General features: G+C 46.4%; 1 protein-coding gene across 7 annotated transcripts in view; it reads right to left on the bottom strand.

Moving 5' to 3' along the window:
- The window catches only part of nrxn3a (neurexin 3a), a 1,361,409-nt gene that overhangs the window by 1,161,614 nt on the left and 178,672 nt on the right, over window positions 1–21,123 (bottom strand). The gene's annotated exons all lie outside the window — the stretch shown is intronic.

The following is a 21,123-nucleotide window of genomic DNA, read 5'->3' as shown; positions in this document are numbered from 1 at the left end:
CTAATCAAGAATCTATCTATCTCAGACTTAAAAACATCCATTGACCTGACCTCCAACAGCGTTCTGTGGCAATGAATTCCATAGATTCACCACCCTCTGACTAAAGAAATTCCTCCTCATCTCGTTCCTGAAGGAACGTGCTTTAATTCTGAGAATATGACCTCTGGTCCTAGACTCTCCCACTAGTGGAAACATCCTCTCCACATCCACTCTATCCAAGCCTTTCACTATGTGTTGGTTGATATGTGTATCAATAAGATTATTTGGTATATTATTTATCTACAATGGTATTCTTTCATTGCACTGATCCCATCCAAAGGCACAGAGTACACCACCCTTTCATGTTTTAAACTTCATAGATGAAAAATGAGCCTCAATGCACAAAACTTAAAATTATTACAGAAAGTTGACCCGCCTGACCACTTCATCAGGGGCCCACTTGATATAGGGGGCCCACTTCATCAGAGGGCCCACTTGCCATCGGGCAAGCTGACATCCTGGCCAGTCCACCACTACATATCGTATTGAGACAGGTCAGTGAGACTTGTGAACTTGCGATGAATTTCAAAGGGAGACATTAAGTTAACTAGCTGATGAATTAAGTTTAGAGATGCAGTGTGGAAACAGACCCTTCGGTCCACTGACCCTACCCTGACCTTTGGGCCAATTTTACATTGATACATTTTACACCAAGCCAATTAATCTGCAATCCTGTACATTTTTGGAGTGTGGGAAGAATCCAAAGATCTCGGAGAAAACCCACGTTTAGAAATACAATGCGGAAACAGGCCCTACGGCCCACCGAGTCCACGCTGACCAGCGATCCCCGTGCATTAGTCCTATCCTACAAACTGGGGACAATTTACAATTTTAACCAAAGCTAAACCACCTACGAACCTGCAGATCTTTGGAGTGTGGGAGGAAACCGGTGCACCAGGGGAAAACCCACGCAAGTCAAGGGGAAAACGTACAAACTCCGTACAGACAAGCACCCGTAGTCAGGAACCAACCTGGGTCTCTGGCGCTGTGAGGCAGTAGCTCTACCGCTGCGCTACCTTGCCGCCCTAAGAAATAAGATTGATGAAGTGGGCCCCCTTTGTCTCCTGGCAAGCAATATTTTTAGACCCAGTCGATATGATACAAGATGGGGCGGCAGAGTGGCGCAGCAGGAGAGTTACTGCCTTACAGCGAGACCCGGGTTCAATCCTGACTACGGGTGCTGTCTGTACGGAGTTTGTACTTTCTCCCCGTGACCTGCGCGGGTTTTCTCCAAGATCTTCGGTTTCTTCCCACTCCAAAGACGTACGGGTTTGTAGGTTAACTGACTTGGTGTAAATGTAAAAATTGTCCCAAGTGGGTGTAGGATAGTGTTAATGTGCGGAGATCGCTGGCCGGCGCGGACCCGGTGGGTCAAAAGTGCCCGAATCCGCGCTGTATCTCCAAACTAAACTAAAAAAGATATGATATGATACAATAGAACTTTATTCATCGCAGAGAGAGAAATTGATCTGCCAACAGTCATAAAACACAAAATACATGAAACCTTCTCACCTACTAGTGGCCTTGGGAAAGCAATCTTTGATTCTCTCTTTACAGTATTGTCTGATGTGCTGAGCACTTCAAACATCTTTTAGTTTATTCTCAACTCAGGTTTCCTACATCAGAAGCATTTTAGTTTTGTTTCATCGGGGTCGAACCCAAATCACTGGTACGCTGTTGCTGCCGTTTGAAGGCTAATGGGCCTGTCCCACTTAGGCGACTTTTTGGGCGACTACAGGCGGCTGCCGCAAAATTTTCAACACGTTGAACATTTTTTCGGCGACAGTGGCGACAATTTCGCTGTCGTAGGTTGTCGCCAGCTGTTGTAGGTGATTCCAGTGAATTCCAGAAAACTAGTCCCTGGCAGTCGCCTAAAGAGTCGCCTAAGTGGGACAGGCCCATTTGAGTGCGAGTGTGCTGGTGTGAAATATGGACGATTACAAGCTTACTATTGTATCATTGGGGAGAATAGCAATTGTAACCTATAAAAATATTGTGGAGTCAAGAACTTTTTTTCAAATGTTCTTGCTGGGTACAAATGACAAAGCCAATGTGTACACAGCACAGATTTCACAAATTAATATTTTGTGTTGGTAATTGGAAGGTAAATGTTGGACCGGGTTCAAAATTGAATTCCTTCTTTTCTTCAAAGATTTCAGAGAATCTTTTACATTCTCTGAGAAGAGAAGGCAGGCCATTGTTTAAACTTGGGATAGACACACAATGCTGGAGTAACTCATACAGATAAAGGGAAGGGTCCCACTCTTTTGTGCAGGAAGGAACTGCAGGTGCTGGTTTGAACCAAAGGCGGACACAAAGTGCTGGAGTGACACAGCGGGTCAGGCAGCATCTCTGGAGAGAAGGAATAGGTGACGCTTCAGGTCGAGACCCTTCTTCAGACTGAGAGTCAGGGGAGAGGGAAACTGGAGGTATGAAACGGTGCAGGTCCAATTAGAGCCGGCACCGGTGACCAAGGGAAGGTGGAGCCCACAATGGTCTGTTGTGGGCTGAGGAAGTGGTGATAACGAAGGCATACGGACAGTGAAACTTGTTCGGCGACTAGGGTGGGGGAGGGTCTGACAAAGAGGTAATGCAAGGGTGACGTGAAAATAGTGAAGTCAATGTTTATGTTGCTGGGGTGTGAGCTGCCCAAGTGAAATATGAGGTGCTGTTCCTCCAATTTGCACTGGGCCTCACTCTGACAATAGACTTTTAAGTTTTTAGTTTAGAGATTACAGCGCGGAAACAGGCCCTCGGCCTACCGAGTCCGCGCTGACCAGCGATCCCCGCACACGAACAATATCCTACACACACGATGGACAATTTACAATCATACCATCGCCAATTGACCTACAAACCTGTACGTCTTCGGAGTGTGGGAGGAAACCGGAGATCCTGGAGAAAACCCACGCAGGTCACGGGGAGAACATGCAAACTCCATACAGACAGCACCCGTGGTCAGGATCGAACCCGGGTCTCTGGCGCTGTGAGGCAACAACTCTACCGCTGTGCTGCCTGTGCCCACTGGGACTATATTAAATAGTTTTGTCACTTTGTCAGCCCCTTTCAATATCTGCCATAACAAGGGTTGCCAACTTTCTCACTCCCAAATAAGGGACAAAAGGTCAAAATAAGGGACAAATTCCTGACGGCAATTCGTTGACCGACTCGGCCGTGGCTGGGTGAATGATGAGTTGGGCCCGGGTGCTGGACTGCACACAAAGCCCAGCCGGCGGGCCAGCTGAGGAGTTTTGGCCCGGGCCGCGCAAAGTCCGGCGCCCCGTCCAACTCACGAACCGATGATCGGCCATGAGAAGGAGGGGTGGTGGTGGTGTCGGCGGTAAGCGAAGGTCCGAAGGTCGGACAGCTGGCCGGGCTGCCGACCGACGGGGCCACGGGCGAGGCGCTGCTGCTGCTGCTGCACTCCATGGGCTGCACTACGTTGGGACGGGTGAGGGGCTCCGACCCGACAGTCCCCTCGACCTGAGTAGTAGCAGTCAAATACGGGACAAGGGCGGTCCCGTACGGGACAAACCAATTTAGTCCAATATACGGGATGTCCCGGCTAATACGGGACAGTTGGCAACCCTAGCCATAACTTATCCTTCATCTCAATCACAAAGGGAACTTCCTCTTTGATCAGCTCCTCCCCTTCAGCAGTCCAACTGAAACCGAACCTTCACATGGATGACTGCGATTCTTAAATCACAGTATCACAATGACATCAAGCACCATGTTCAATCCTGTCTCTGGCTTTAACGATCTTCTGAAGTGACAACAACATGTAGCTTGAAATCGTCATCTGCAAATCACTGCAGTGACACAGGTCTTGGAATCTCTGCAGAAGTAATCTGAATAAGTGATTAATTTTTAATATACAACCAAACGGAATCATCATCTTGGCCAAGCTTATACTTTCCCACAAAGCAGACCATAGCTCGATTTCAGTTGGTTTTATTGTCACGTGTGCCGAGGTACAGTGAAAAGCTTTTGTTGCCTGCTAACCAGTCAGCAGAAAGACAACACGTGATTACAATCGAGCCAAGATACATGATAAAGGGAATAACGTTTAGTGCACACAGTTTGGTGTGGATCAAATCTCTTATGGCCTGCACAAATACTGCAAGAAATGTTAATTTCTAGGTTGAGTGGGAGTTATCTGCTCACAAAATGTTGCTGCACTGAAGGTAATTAGCGCAGCACAATGGCGCAGCAGTAGAGTTGCTGCCTCACAGCGCCAGAGACCCAGGTTCGATCCTGACTACAGGTGTACGGAGTTTGTACATTCTCCTCGTGGACTGCGTGGGTTTTCTCCGGGAGCTCCGGGCTCCTCCCACACTCCAAAGACGTACAGGGTTGAAGATTAATTGGCTTTTGTAAATTGCCCCTAGCGTGTAGCATAGAACTAGTAGATAGGAATAGATCTGTGGTGAAACCTTATATACTAAGTAGAGATGTGATGTGGACACAACACATCACATCGAGCAACTGGGAGCACATTGCACTGGACAGGCGCTCCTGGAGGAAATCCGTGCAGGGAGGAGCTGCACGTCACGAAATGGAACTACGCCGTGTCACAGAGAGACAGCACCGTAAGGAGAGAGAGAGAGAAGGGGGCTCGACGACTACCAACCACTGCCAGTCTCCACTGCCCACGTTGCACCAAGGTGTGTGGATCGCGGATCTGCCTCTACAGACATCTGCAGACCCACAAGTAGACCACCCTATGGAGAGGAGATGACAGTCATACTTGTTCCGAGTGACCGCCGATGTTGAAGATGACCAAGTAGAGAATAAAAGCTATCAGTTTTGCAAATTATAACCAACATTCACTATCTTCTGTGACATTCGCTTTCTTTGTCATTCACCTTGACTTGTATTTTAATAAGTGCCTGAAGTCATATCATTATTTTTCCGACAGATAATTTACATGCTTTTAAAGATGCAGCACCAACTAATTTAATTTAAGTTTTAGTTTCAGAGATAAAGAGTGGAAACAGGCCCTTCGGCCCACTGAGTCCGTGCCGACCAGCGATCGCCGTACATTGAAACACATAAGATTATTAAGGGTTTGGACACGCTAGAGGCAGGAAACATGTTCCCAATGTTGGGGGAGTCCAGAACCAGGGCCCACAGTTTAAGAATAAGGGGTAAGACATTTAGAACGGAGATGAGGAAACATTTTTTCACACAGAGAGTTGTGAGTCTGTGGAATTCTCTGCCTCAGAGGGCGGTGGAGGCCGGTTCTCTGGATGCTTTCAAGAGAGAGCTAGATAGGGCTCTTAAAGATAGCGGAGTCAGGCAATATGGGGAGAAGGCAGGAATGGGGTACTGATTGTGGATGATCAGCCATGATCACATTGAATGGCTCGAAGGGCCGAATGGCCTACTCCTGCACCTATTGTCTATTGTCTATAAACACTACCCTACACACACTGGGGACAATTTACATTTATATTATACCAAAGCCAATTAACCTACAAACCTGCACGTCTTTGGAGTGTGGGTAGAAACCGAAGATCCCGGAGAAATCCCACGCGGTTCGGGGGGAGAACGTACAAACTCTATACAGATAAGCACCCGTAGTCGGGATCGAACGTGGGTCACTGGCGCTGTGAGGCAGCAACTCTACCGCTGTGCCTCCATGGCCGCCCCTTGTTGGCACCTTGTTAGGACACAGTGGGATTTCCAGGCGGTTGATTTCAAAACTATTTCCCAACCCTGGACAAGGAAACCGCTTTATGAAAAAAGCTGATTGCAGTGACTGCCATCAATAATCCAACCTGCCAATTTTAGCTAGGCAACTCAAAGCCAAATCAATAACTCAGACTCCTACAATTCATTGGATGCATTTCATTCAGTTATGATGGAAGGTCTTTGACACAAAGTGTGAACACCATTTCTCTATCAATAGATGCTCCCCAATCCTTTTCCAGTAAATTCTGTGTCAGTTTATTGACATGTATACCTAGGTACAGTGGAAAGCTTTTGTTGCCTGCAATCCAGTCAGCAGAAAGGCAATACATGATTACAATCGAGTCATTTACAGTTTCTAGCCCAACACATGATAAGGGTTATATTTCATTCAGATGCAAGGCAGGTATCACTAGATGCAATGGAACAGGTTTAAACACATGGATATTTTATTCTCAAACATAAAGGGACTCAAAAATCATAAGACCATTGGGAGCAGGATTAGGCCATTTGGCCCTCCGAGTCTACTCCACATTTAAAATACATTTAGACAATAGACAATGCAGGAGTAAGCCATTCGCCCCTTCGAGCCAGCACCACCATTCACTGTGATCATGGCTGATCATCCCCAATCAGTATCCCGTTGCGGCTCCATGGCGCAGGCAGGTAAGGGGAAGACTTGGCATCTTGTTCAGCACGGACATTGTGGAGTGATGTTTAGATTAGTTTAGTCTAGTTTAGAGATACAGTGCGGAAACAGGCCCTTCGGCCCACCGAGTCCGCTCCGACCAGTGATCCCCACATTCTAAAACTATCCTTCACGTGCAAGGGACAATTTAGATTTATATCAAGCCAATTAGCCAACAAACCTGCACGTCTTTGGAGTGTGGGAGGAAACTGAAGAGCTCGGGGGAAACCCACGCAGGTCACGGGGAGAACGTACAAACTCCGTACAGACAGCATGCGTGGTCAGGATGGAACCCGGGTCTCTGGCGCTGTAAGGCAGCAACACTAGCGCAGCGCCACTGTGCCGCCCCTTGTTTTCTTGCCCTGTACTGTTCAATGTTCTATGTACTATGTTAACATGGAGCAATGCATCTGAACAAACGAGCATCAAAGGAAAGGCTCAGGTACATAAGGTCAAAAGGAATAGCAGTAGAATTAGGCCATTCGGCCCATCATCTACTCCGCCATTCAATCACGGCTGATTTATCAAGGACCCCACACCATCCTGGCCTCACACTCATATCCCCGCTACCTTCAGGTAGAAGGTACAGGAGCCTGAAGACTGCAACGTCCAGGTTCAGGAATAGCTACTTCCCCACAGCCATCAGGCTATTAAACTTGGCTCGGACAAAACTCTGAACATTAATAGCCCATTATCTGTTTATTTGCTCTTTATCATTTTATTTATTCATGTGTGTATATATTTATATAATGGTATATGGACACACTGATCTGTTCTGTATTCATGCCTACTATATTCTGTTGTGCTGAAGCAAAGCAAGAATTTCATTGTCCTATCAGGGACACATGACAATAAACTCACTTGAATCTTGAGTCTTGAATTATCTCTCTCTCCTAACACCATTCTCCTGCCTTCTCCCCATAACCCCTGACACCCGCACTAATCAAGAATCTCTCTATCTCTGCCTTAAAAATGTCCACTGACTTGGCCTCCTCAGCCTTCCGTGGCAAATCAGGTACCTGATGCTTTGGCCGAGGAAGAAGTCACTTTCATGTGGAATCTTACATTTATGATCTCTTTCTCTTTCATCCCTTGCGAGATATCTTGTGACCTACTTTACCTTTACATTTCCTGAGCCTTACAACTCCGAAAGACGACCTGGCTGGAATTCATTTGCCTTATCCGTCCGGGATATTTGGGATTTCTCGGCATTAATAGAATGATACATAGACCATTATGTCTTATCAAACCAGAAGGGTCTCGACCCGAAATGTCACCCATTGTTTCTCTCCAGAGATGCTGCCTGTCCCGCTGAGTTACTCCAGCATTTTGTGTCTATCTTCAAAGCAACATGTTCTTAGATGTGAACGTCTCTCTATACTGCTTCATGTTTACTGTAACACCAGCTTGTCACAGACAGGTCCAAAAAAAAATCTTTTGACAGAATCATACCTTTGTAGGTTTACAGCACTTCAGGAGATCCTGTATCTGAATACAGCACTTCCCTTTTAAAATAAAACAAAATGTTTATCATAAGGGAACACACATTTAAATTGTTCTTGTTATACAGATTCTGAAGAAGGGTCTCGACCCGAAACGTCACCGATTCCTTTGCGTTTAGTTTAGAGATGCAGCGCGGACACAGGTCCTTTGGCCCATTGAGTCCACGCCGGCCAGCGATCCCCCCCCACACTAACACAACCCGAAACATAATAGGGACAATTTACATTTACACCAAGCCAATTAACCTACCAACCTGTACGTCTTTGCAGCGTGGGAGGAAACCAGAGATCCCGGAGAAAACCCACGCAGGTCACGGGGGAACGTACAAACTCCGTACGGCAAACACCTGTGGTCAGGATGGAACCCAGATCCCAGGCGCTGTGAGGCAGCCACTTTACCGCTGCGCCACCGTGCCGCTCACAATAGCACAGCGGATAGTGTCTCACCAATTTTGGCCTTCGTAATCAGCGGAAGCGCTGACCTTATTGAAAAAAAAAGGATCATAAGGCACAATATACATCAAAAACTTCAGACTTATAATTGGGCAGAATGCAGACATACATCCTCAGACCTCTGCAATGTCGAGAGGGAGTAGCGTCATTAGGACTCACACAGATTTCCTTCCATGCATTTAATCTGAATCTAACTACTACATTAATTCATTTTGTCTCACCCTTGCAGCAATGTTCCTTCAAGAGAGAGTTGGATTTAGTTCTTAGGGCTAACCGAATCAAGGGGGGATATGGGGAGAAAGCAGGAACGAGGTACCGATTTTGGATGATCAGCCATGATCATATTAAATGGCGGTGCTGGCTCCAAGGGCCGAATGGCCTACTCCTGCACCTATTGTCTATGTTTCTGTTTCTATGTTCTCCTCTACCCATCCCTCCCCCTCTTCTCAGCTACAAGAGACTAACTTGTTTTCTCTTTTTAATTTCTCTCCCCCCCTTCCTCCACCCTCATAGTTTAACCAGCCCCACAGTTATATCCCTCTTGAGATCACACTTTGGGCGGCATGGTGTCGCAGCGATAGAGTTGCTGCTTTACAGCGCCAGAGACCCGGGTTCGATCCCGACCACGGGCGCTGCTTGCACAGAATTTGTACGTTCTCCCCACGACCTGTGTGGGTTTTCTCCGAGATCTTCCCCGGGATCGGGTCAGCAGAAAGACAATACCAGATTACAATCGAGCCATTCTCAGCGTATAGATTACATGATATTACATGTAAAGGTAAAACTTTCCCTCGTGTGTGTAGGGTAGTGTTAATGTGTGGGGATCGCTGGCCAGTGCAGACCCGGTGTTTTACACGCTGTATCTCTAAACTAACCTAAAGGAGGAACATAGAACCGTACAGCACAAGGGCAATGTCCATCTGCCTTCTCAGGAAGATATACTGTATAGTAGGTCCTTTGGCACCATCTTGGAAGAAGATTCATCACAACCCGGGAGGGCAAATTGAACCACCCTGCACTGAATAATGCAAACATGCATTCATAAGTTCATAAGTTACAGGGGCAAAATTAAACCATTTGACTTATCGAGTCCACTCATGGCTGATCTATCTCTCCCTCTCAACCCCATTCTCCTGCATTCGCCCCATAACCCCTGACACCCGTTCTAATCAAGAATCTTTCAATCTCCGCCTTAAAAATAAGCATCAACTTGGCCTCCACAGTCATCTAGTTTAGTTTAGATTATCTGAGGGTAGACATTCTTGCCATAGAGGGAGTACAGAGAAGGTTCACCAGACTGATTCCTGGGATGGCAGAACTTTCATATGAAGAAAGACTGGATAGACTCGGCTTGTACACGCTAGAATTTAGAAGATTGAGGGGGGATCTTATAGAAACGTTCAAAATTCTTAAGGGGTTGGACAGGCTAGATGCAGGAAGATTGTTCCCGATGTTGGGGAAGTCCAGAACTAGGGGCCACAGTTTAAGGATAAGGGGGAAGTCTTTTAGGACCAAAATGAGAAAAACATTTTTTACACAGAGAGTGGTGAATCTGTGGAATTCTCTGCCACACAAGGTAGTCGAGGCCAGTTCATTGGCTATATTTAAGAGGGAGTTAGATGTGGCCCTTGTGGCTAAAGGGATCAGGGGGTATGGAGAGAGGGCAGGTACAGGATACTGAGTTGGATGATCAGCCATGATCATATTGAATGGCAGTGCAGGCTCGAAGGGCCGAATGGCCTACCCCTGCACCTATTTTCTATGTTTCTATTAGAGATACAGCGCGGAAACAGGCCCTTCCACCCATCGGGTCCATGCCGACCAACAATCCCCGCACATTAACACTGTCCTACACACAATAGGGACAATTTTTACATTTACCAAGCCAAACAACCTGAAAACCTGTACCCAATTATGATTGTACGTTTATTTTCTTTAAATTTGGTCTTGGGCAAGTCACTCGTGTAAATTCAGGAGGAAGGCAAAGATAGATGGTTGATTTGTACGGGTGTCCGGGGTTATGTGGAGAAGGCAGTAGAATAGGGTTAGGAGGGAGAGATAGATCAGCCATGACTGAATGGCAGAGTAGACTTGAAGGGCCGAATGGCCTAATTCTTCCCCTATCACATGAATTTATGAGATTGGAGAAATAACAGATTTAATTATTTTCCTGTTTGAAAATGAAGTTTGCTCAAGGGCATTACAAACCAAGGGATAACTTTTGGTAGATTAGAAACGATAATCAGTTGTTTGAACAAGATTTATTCTCATTTCCAGCTCTCCGATAACACGCGTTCTAATACACAACTGACCACAACGGTGGTCTTCAATCGACTGGCGGGCTGAGCCCAGAAACAGAAACCTCGCGAAAACCCAACCCCTCGCAGAGTCACGGGCGCACGGCTTCCGACCGCAGGGTTCGACGCTGGTGTGCACCAGCGGGTGCCGTTAAAAACTACTATTTTTTATTTAAACCACTGCTGTCTTTCACTGCCAGAATGTCACGGAGCAAGTCAAACAAGGTAAGGTTGTAAATCTCGTATGGCAGCTGAATAATAGGTCTCTGGTTGTAGATGTGACTCAGAGAGTGTGAAATAATGGCCTTGGACATCAGAACCTGCCACTGCACCACACCAGATAGCTTAATGAAATCCTTAACGCCAACGTTCTTCCAACAGCACGGGGTCCAAACCACAACCATGATGATTATCAAGCCATGTGAAGTTTTACAGCATCAGCAGTTAGCAGTTACACCGAGGTTTTTAAAGTGCTGAGTAATTAACCTTCTTTGCAAAATCAACAACGGGTTGACAACGGATTCAATCCTGACTATGGGCGCTGTCTGTACGGAGATCGCACGCTTTCTCCGTGACCGTATGGGTTTTCTCTGAGATCTTCGGTTTCCTCCCAAACGTACTGGTTCATAGAAGGGTCTTGACCCAAAATGTCACCCATTCCTTCTCGCCAGAGATGCTGCCTGTCCTGCCGAGTTACTCCAGCTTTTTGTGTCTATCTCACAGGTTTGTAGGTTAGTTGGCTTGGTATAAGTGTAGGGTAGAGAGTTAATGATCGGGGACAGCTGGTCGACGCGGACTCGGTGGGCCAAAGGTCCTGTTTCCGCGCTGTATCTCTAAATTAAAAAAGAAACTAAACAGAATTACATACAAGATATCGTTTTAGTTTAGTTTAGAGATACAACATGGTCCACGCCGACCAGCGATCCCCGTCACTGGTTCTATCCTACAGACGAGGGTCAATTCACAGAAACCAATTAACCTACAAACCTGCACGCCGCCGGAAACCGGAGCACCCGGAGAAAACCCACCTGGTCACGGGGAGAACGCACAAACTCCGTGCAGACAGCACCCGTAGTCGGGATTGAACCCAGGTCTCTGGCGCCGTAAGGCAGCAAGTGTACCGTTGCGACACTGTGCATTTCAGAAGCAATCAGTTATCAGTTTAGTTTATTGTCACATGTACCGAGGCACAGTGACAACCTTTTGGTGCACGCAAACCTGTCGTGAACATAGTGTTTTAATTCTCGAGAGTCAAGAGTCTTGTCAAGAGGGTTTAATTGTCATATGTCTCAGATAGAACAATGAAATTCTTACTTACGTCTGAGGTAACATCCTTGTTAAAGGGCAGTGAAAGGTTTACTTGAAGTGGCATTCTCAGGCCTTGTACAACTGCTGTAATTAGTTAGTTTGCTTCATCGTCACGTGTACCGAGGTACAGTGAAAAGCTTTTGTTAAATGCTAACCAGTCAGCAGAAAGACAATAAATGATTACAGTCGATCCCATTTACAGCTGTCCCCGATCATTAACACTCTACCCTACATTCATACCAAGCCAACTAACCTACAAACCTGTGAGATAGACACAAAAAGCTGGAGTAACTCGGCAGGACACGCAGCATCTCTGGCGAGAAGGAATGGGTGACATTTTGGGTCAAGACCCTTCTATAAACCAGTACGTTTGGGAGGAAACCGAAGATAACAATAACAAACCACATAACAATTACAGCACGGAAACAGGCCATCTCGGCCCTACAAGTCAATGCCGAACAATTATTTTCCCCTAGTCCCATCTACCTGCACTCAGACCATAACCCTCCATTTACAGTGTACAGACACATGATAAGGGGATAACATTTAGCGCAAGGTAAAGCCAGCAAAGAGCGATCAAGGATAGACCGAGGGTCACCAATGAGGTCGATAGTAGTTCAGCACTGCTCTCTGGTTGTTGTAGGATGGTTCAGTTGCCTGGGAAGAAACTGTCCCTGAATCTTTTGTTAAATTCTAACCAGTCAGCAGAAAGACAGGACTGTCTTATGAAGAAAGACTGGATAGACTTGGTTTATACTCTCTAGAATTTAGGAGATTGAGAGGGGATCTTATAGAAACTTACAAAATTCTTAAGGGGTTGGACAGGCTAGATGCAGGAAGATTGCTCCCGATGTTGGGGAAGTCCAGGATAAGGGGTCACAGCTTAAGGATAAGGGAGAAACCCTTTAAAACCGAGATGAGAAAAACTTTTTTCACACAGAGAGTGGTGAATCTCTGGAACTCTCTGCCACAGAGGGTAGTCGAGGCAAGTTCATTGGCTATATTTAAGAGGGAGTTAGATGCGGCCCTTGTGGCTAAGGGGATCAGAGGGTATGGAGAGAAGGCAGGTACGGGACACTGAGTTGGATGATCAGCCATGATCATATTGAATGGCGGTGCAGGCTCGAAGGGCCGAATGGCCTACTCCTGCACCTAATTTCTATGTTTCTATGTTTCTAATCTGGAGGTGTGCGTTTTCACACTTCTGTAGCTTTTGCCCAATGGGAGAGAGGAGAGAAGAGGAAGTGGCCAGGGTGCGATTCTTCCTTGATTATGCTGCTGGCCTTGCCGAGGCAGCGTGAGGTATAAATGGAGTCAATGGAAGGGAGGTTGGTTTATGTGATGGTCTGGGCTGCGTCCACAATTCACTGCAATTTATTATGGACATGGATGGAGCTGTTCCCAAACCAAGCTGTGATGCCTCCCGTTAACATGCTTTCTATGTCAAGTCAAGTCAAGTTTATTCGTCACATACACATACGAGATGTGCAGTGAAATGAAAGTGGCAATGTTTGCGGATTGTGCAAAAAAAAACCCCTACAAAACAGAATGGAACAATCACATATTCACATATTACATATTTGTGGGAGGAAAAAAAAGAAAAAACAGCAATTTTAAAAAGACACCATATGGTGCATCAGTACAAGTTGGTGAGAGATGTAGGGGGCATGCCAAACTTCCTAAGCCTTCTGAGGAATTATGATTGTGTTCAGAAGTATTTTACTTATTCAAATATTAATTCTACTTCCCTCGCCTTCTCTGAAGAGATATCTTTCAGATGACGAACTGTAGACTGCAAGGGCCAGGAAGCGAGCGGGTAAGATCATCTCTGACCCCTCTCACCCTGGCCACAAACTCTTTGAATCATTTCCCTCTGGAAGGCGACTCCGGACTGTCAAAGCTGCCACAGCCAGACATAAAAACAGCTTTTTTTCCACGAGGTAGTTCTACTCAATAACCAAAATTCCGTAGCCTCCTTTTGCTCTGGTATTCACATGTTTAATCGATAATGTTTTATTATTAATGTTTAATGTTTTATGTGTCATTCCTAACTGACACAGTATGTCATGTTGTTACTTGTGGGCGGAGCACCAAGGCAAATTCCTTGTATGTGAATACTTGGCCAATGAACTTATTCATTCATTCATGACAAGTTAAACCCCCTACCTGTCTGATCTTTAAGGTGGACATCGACGATCTCATGCCACAATTTTGAAGAAACAGCGGGCAAAATTATTTATAGGCCTCTAGCCATTATTAACCTATCATTCAACATCAATAAGCAGATATTATCTGGTCATTATCCCATTGCTGTTTTGCGAGATCCTGCCGTGTTTGCTATTCTACAATGATGACTATGTTCCAATAAGTGCGTCATTGGCTGTAGAGTATTTTGAGGTGTCCTAAAAATGGCGTTAAAGGCATTGTGTTAAAGGTGCTTTTAGTTATTACATAATGGCCTTCGGCCCATCGAATCTGCGCCCAACCGGCGATCCCCGTACGCTAGCACTCTCCAACGCACTAGCGACAATTTACAATTCATACCAAATCCAATTAGCCTTCAAAACTGTACGCCTTTGGAATGTGGGAGGAAACCGGAACACCCGGAGAAAACCCACACAGGTCACTGGGAGAACGTACAAACTCCGTACAGACAGCACCCGTAGTCAGGATCAAACCCGGGTCTCTGGCGTTGTGAGGCTGCAATTCTGCCCCCCCCCTTCCCCCCTTCCAAAGGCACTGTGTAAAAAGTGTTTTTACTGATTACATAATGGCTTTAGTCAAGAACGCTGCAAATTTCCTTACTTTGATCAAAGTGATAATGATCACCCTACGACCTCTACCAGTAGTCTTGTATCTCAAATCCAGACATGATGTTTGGCACATTGGCCTTCATCAGTCACAGTATTGAGTTTAGAAGTTGGGAGGTCATGTCGCAGTTGTATAAGACGTTTGTGAGGCCGCATTCATAGTATTCAGAGTGTTCAGTTTTGGGCACCATGTTATATGAAAGATGTTATCAAGCTTGAAAGGGTTCAGAGAAGATTTAAGAGGATGTTGCCACGACTAGAGAGTCTGGGCTACAGGGAGAGGTGGAGTAGGCTGGGTCTCTATTCCATGGAGCGCAGGAGGATGAGGGGTGATCTTATAGACGTGTACAAAATCATGAGAGGAATAGATCAGGTAGATGCACAGTCTTGTGCCCAGAGTAGGGAAATCGAGGACCAGAGGACAAAGGTTCAAGGTGAAGGGAAAAAGATTTAATAGGAATCCGAGGGGTGACATTTTCACACAAAGGGTGGTGGGTGTATGGAACAAGCTGCCAGGGTAGGTAGTTGAGGCTGGGACTATCCCAACGCTTAAGACACAATTAGACAGATACATGGATAGGACAGGTTTGGAGGGATATGGACCAAGCGCAGGCAGGTGGGGCTAGTGTAGGGGGGCAAATGTGACTGATGTGGGCGTTGGGTTGAAAGGCCTGTTTCCACACTGTATCGCTCTATGACTCTATGACTCTATGACATCACGAAAATAGACGTCTTTCTAGTAAAATAAAGTTTCCTGCATTCAACCTATATAAATACTTCTCTATAAAATCCCTTAGTGCTAGCACTATCCTACACAGGAGGCACAATTTACAATTCTTGCTGAAGCCAATTAACCTTTAAACTTGTATGGACTCAATACTCAATGATTGTGATCTTCCAAAAATTTGCAGAACATTGTATTTGAACATAATCTATGTTGATCCAATGTTTACATCTGCCTCTCTTCACTAAACATTTGCCTTCATTCCTTCAATGGTTTTTTTTGTTAATTTATTCTGTTGGCAAGGACATGCAGTGCCTTTGAGGCGCCCTACTCTACTGAGTCAGCGAGAAACTGCGAAACTAGATCTAAACAAGGCACTTCTTTCAAAGAGCCAACGCAGACACAGTGGATGCTGATTTTCTGTGCACTAGTCTCCACATTTATGCTTTCCTAAAGGGCCTCTCCCACTTGGGCGTCATTTGCGTGTCATTTACGCGACATCCTTTACGCGTCACGACGCACGACGCGCGCATCGTGACACGCACGTGATGCGCGCATGGTGCGTGGTGATGTAGGCAGTGACGAGCGGTCGTGCGCGGCGACCCTGGATTTTGGGATGTACCAAATCCTCGCGCGCCATCTGCTTGACGTGCAAATGACGCCCAAGTGGGACAGGCCTTTAAAAGTTCGCAGAATTTTGCCTTTGCTGAAAATGAATGTGCACCAGTAATAGAAATGTCTCCCACAAAATGCTGGAGTAACTCAGTGGGTGAGGCAGCATCTCTGGAGAGAAGGAATGGGTGAAGTCTCGGGTCGAGACGTGACCCAAAACGTCACCCATTCCTTCTCTCCAGAGATGCTGCCTCACCCACTGAGTTACTCCAGCATTTTGTGTCTACCTTCGATTTAAACCAGCATTTGTGGTTCTTTCTTACACATAGAAATGGCTCCTGCATTTTAACATAAATCTACGTGCATCAATTTATTTGAAAATAAATCGTTTTCTTTTCCCAATAATCTATCAGAACACCAGATGTTGTCAAGGCTTTTCCCCAGGCATGTGCTTGTGACATCAAGGGAGATATATTAATGAAACAGATGTGGAAGATTTAAATTCACATTTATGTAAATGGAATTCTCCATAACTTTTACCCAACATTGCTTCTGCACGAATACCATGTGTCAAGAGCCTGTCTCACTTGGCCATTTTTTTCGGGCGACTGCCGGCGTCATATCAATGTCGCCAAAAGATTTTGAACATTTCAAAATCCAGCGGCGACAAAAAAAATCTTGCGACTCTTGAAAAAAACACCACGAGTCATACGTGATCACGCCGAGTCACAACGTGAATTTTTCAGTGATTTGATACGTCAGTCAATGATGTCGGCAGTCGCCGAAAAAATCGGCAAGTGGGACAGGCCCTTCAGTGTGTTCAGTTAATGCGACTTGAGAGGACAATGTGGCACGAAGGTGTAAAGATGAACAGTGCCTCCGAACAGGCAGCAGATGAGCTGAGGAAATGGGAAACATTGAAGTTAATGGAGGGACAGCAGAAAAGCATGTTAAAAAGTGTCTGGGCTGAAAACAGAAAGCCATGTTACATTAATTTGTCAAATTGCTGGTAAAACCTTCTTCGACTGTAGCCTCAGGGCTTCAAGATGTTTTATTGATGCTTTTCTTTAATAATAACTAGACCAAGTGCAGACCCGTTGGGTCTGTTCCCCCAACGTGCGGTTGTGGGGGGGGGGGGCGGCATGCAGCATCACACACTAACTACCCCCCCTCTCTCACGCTAATATAGGGGGGGAGGGGGGAGAGAGAGAGAGAGAGAGAGAGAGAGAGAGAGAGAGAGGAGGGGGGGGGAGGAGAGGGGGGGGGGAGGGAGAGGGGGGGAGGAGGAGAGGGGGGGAGGAGGAGAGGGGGGGTGGGGAGAGGATAGGAGAGGGGGGGGGAGGGGGGGAGGAGAGGGAGGGGGAGGGGAGGCGGAAGGGGGGGGGGGGGGGGAGGGGGGAGAGGAGAGGGGGGGGGGAGAGGAGGAGGGGGGGAGAGGAGAGGGGAGGAGAAGAGGGGAGAGGAGGGGGGGGGAGGAGGAGAGAGGGGGAGAGGGAAGGGGGGAGAGGAGGAGAGGGGGAGAGGAGGAGAGAGGGGGTGGGGGAGGGGGGGGAGGGGGAGGGAGGGGAAGGGGGAGGGAGGGGAGGGAGAAGATGGAGGGAGGGGGGAGAAGAGAGGGAGGGGGGAGAAGAGGGGGAGGGGGTGGAAAGGAGAGGGGGGGGGGAGGAGATGGAGGAGGGGGGGGGGGGAGGAGAGGGGATGGGAGGAGAGAGAGAGTGCCTTTTTACTTCAACCCAAACAACCATTTGCAGGCAGTGCTTTTTTACCTCTAACCATATTTTCATTTTCAAACCAAATTAAGGGTACTCACAGTGCTGTAGGCATTTGTCAGTGTCATTCAAAGCTCTGATTGAGGCACACCACTTGCAGAGACTGATTGAGGCACACCACTTGCAGAGACTGATTGTGGTACACCAATCCCTGGTTTTATAGTCCCTTCCCCTGCCTCCAGCGGGGGCAGCGGAGAGAATGGGGAATTTAGTAAAAACATTAATATCTCTGTCATATTTCATCGACGGGAAAAATCCTCAGCACACATACGGCGGAGGGGGGCTCTGAGCGAGGTGGCCAGAAATGACGGCCGTAGGTGGCGGCGTTCTCTCGGAAATCGCAGCACAGATCGCCAAAACCGGTCAAGAACAGAGTTTTAGTAATATATAGATAGATAATAAAGCATTATTCAAACACTTTGCTTCCCAAATGTATTGAGAAAAACCTCACCTCAACTATCAGGGGAAATATTTAGTGAAACAATAGTTTTAACCCCTCGCGAGTAAAAGTTCTACTTAGGATCTTCATGTGAATCCTGCCTTGACCTATAGATATTATCAAAGGCCCACGTCACCCTGGCCATCCTCTCACTCACTCCAGCCATGGGAAAGGTGTAGGACTTTGAAAGCCATGTCCTCCAGGTTCAAGCCGAAGATAGACACAAAATGCTGGAGTAACTCAGTGGAACAGACAGCATTTCTGGAGAAAAGGAATGGGTGGCATTTCGGGTTTCTTCAGACTGTCTTCCAGTCATTCCAGCTTTTTGTGTCTATCTTCGGTTTAAACCAGCATCTGCAGTTCCTTCCTACACATCTCTTCCAGATTCAAGGATAGGTTCTTCCCAACAACCACCTGTCTGTAGAAGGGTCCCAACTTGAAATGTCACCCATCCTTTTTCTCCAGAGATGCTGCCTGATCTGCTGAGTTTGGGGAGAAAGAGATACATAGATAAGGTAGTGTGAGGTGTGAAAACAGGACAAAGGGAATGAAGATCAAGGAAAATGTGGACTAGATCGTTGTTAGCTGGGGGAAGGTAACAACAATGAAAAAATGTAGTCGGAGACAGTCTGACTGGTCGGAGAACTGGGAAGGGGAGGGGATGGAGGGAGAGGAAAAGCAAGGGCTACTTGAAGTTAGATAAGTCAATGTTCATACCGCTGGGGTGTAAGCTGCTCAAGCGAAATATGAGGTGCTGTTCCTCCAATTTGCGCTTGGCCTCACTCTAAAATGGAGGAGGCCCAGGACAGAAAGGTCAGTGTGGGAAAGGGAATGTGTTTAGCAACTGGGAGAATGGAGTGATATTGATCAAGTGTGGACAGATGGGATTAATTCGACATCATGGTGAGCAGGGTCATCGAGTTAATTCTCCATTCTCTCAGCATATGACAGTCCAGCCATCCTGGGAATTAACCTTGTGAACCTACGCTGCACTCCCTCAATAGCAAGAATGTCCTTTCTCAAATTAGGGGACCAAAACTGAACACAATACTCCAGGTGTGGTCTCACTAGGACCCTGTACAACTGCAGAAGGACCTCTTTGCTCCTACACTCAACTCCTCTTGTTATGAAGGCCAACATGCCATTCGTTTTCTTCACTGCCAGCTGTACCTGCATGCTTACTTTCATTGACTGGTGAACGAGGATCCCCAGATCCCATTGTACATCCCCTAAGAAACATAGAAACATAGAAAATAGATGCAGGAGGAGGCCATTCGGCCCTTCGAGCCAGCACCGTCATTCATTGTGATCATGGCTGATTGTCCCCAATCAATAACCCGTGCCTGCCTTCTCCCCATTTCCCCCTTTTCCCAACTTGACACCATTTAGGTAATAATCTGCCTTCCTGTCTTTGCTACCGAAGTGGATAACCAAGATACATGAAATGTGAAATTTCCATCAAGCTTGAAATTCCTTCCTTTCTCCAGCACCCTTGGTCACTCTCTCCCCCAGGATAATTTGGTCTAATTTCCCCACTATGTTCTAAAAGCATCACAGCATTATCTTGCGGACAGTGGCGTGTTTAGTTTAGTTTAGTTTAGTTTAGTTTAGTTTAGTTTAGTTTAGTTTCGATTAGTTTAGAGATACAGAGTGGAAACAAGCCCTTCGGCCCACTGAGTCCACACCGGTCAGCAATCCCTGCACACTAACACTATCCTGCACCAAGTAGGGACAATTTTACCTTAGTCAATTAACCTACAAACCTGCCCGCCTTTGGAGTATAGCGGGAAACCTGAGCACCCAGAGAAAACCCACGTGGTCACGGGGAGAACATACGATATTCCGTGCAGACAGCACCCATAGTCAGGATCGAACCAGGGACCCTGGAGCTGTAAGGCAGCAACTCTACCGCTGCGTCACCGTGCCTCCTGTGGTTTGGATGAATCAAACTCACTTGGACGTGCCCAAATGAATTCCCAAAGTGATGCAAATGAAACGTGAAAATTGTCATTATCTTTTTTGCTTCAAGCAAAGAAAGACATTTACAAATATATAAGGCTGGAAAGGAAGAGGAGCCAATTGTCATATAGTCATAGACTCAAACAGTACAGACACAATCCCCTTCACTCCACCATGTCCAGGCCACTCATTGTATCATCCACGTAATGCCATTCATCCACATTAAGGTTCACAGCCTTCTATGCCATGCCTTGAGTACTATGTGTAGGTAGGAACTTCAGATGCTGGTTTACACCAAAGATAGACACTAAATGCTGGAGTGACGCTGGAGCGGGATAGGCAGCATCTCTGGAGCGAAGGAATGGGTGCCAGGGGTTATGGGAAGAAGGCAGGGGAATGGGGTTTAGCAAGGAGAGATAGATCATCCATGATTGAATGGCGGAGTAGACTTTAATTTAGAGATACAGCAGGGAAGCAGGCCCCTCGGCCCACCGAGTCTGCACCGACCAGCGATCCCCGCATATTAACTCTATCCTACAGCCACTGGGGACAATTTTTACATTTACCAAACCAATTAAGCTACAAACCTGCATGTCTTTGGAGTGTGTGAGGAAACCGAAGATCTTGGAGAAAACCCACGCAGGTCACGGGGAGAATAATAATAATAATAATAATAATAATAATAATAATAATAATAATAATAATAATAATAATAATAATAATAATTTTAGTTATAGAGCACTTTAAAAACAAACATAGCTGCAACAAAGTGCTGTACATCACTAATCATTGACAAAAAAGTTAATACACACCAAAAATAACAATCAAA

Source organism: Leucoraja erinacea, chromosome 9 (assembly GCF_028641065.1).
Source record: "Leucoraja erinacea ecotype New England chromosome 9, Leri_hhj_1, whole genome shotgun sequence".
NCBI classification, from domain to species: domain Eukaryota; kingdom Metazoa; phylum Chordata; class Chondrichthyes; order Rajiformes; family Rajidae; genus Leucoraja; species Leucoraja erinaceus.
Note: the sequence above shows the minus strand (reverse complement) of the source record. Positions and strands in the feature narration are given on the sequence as shown.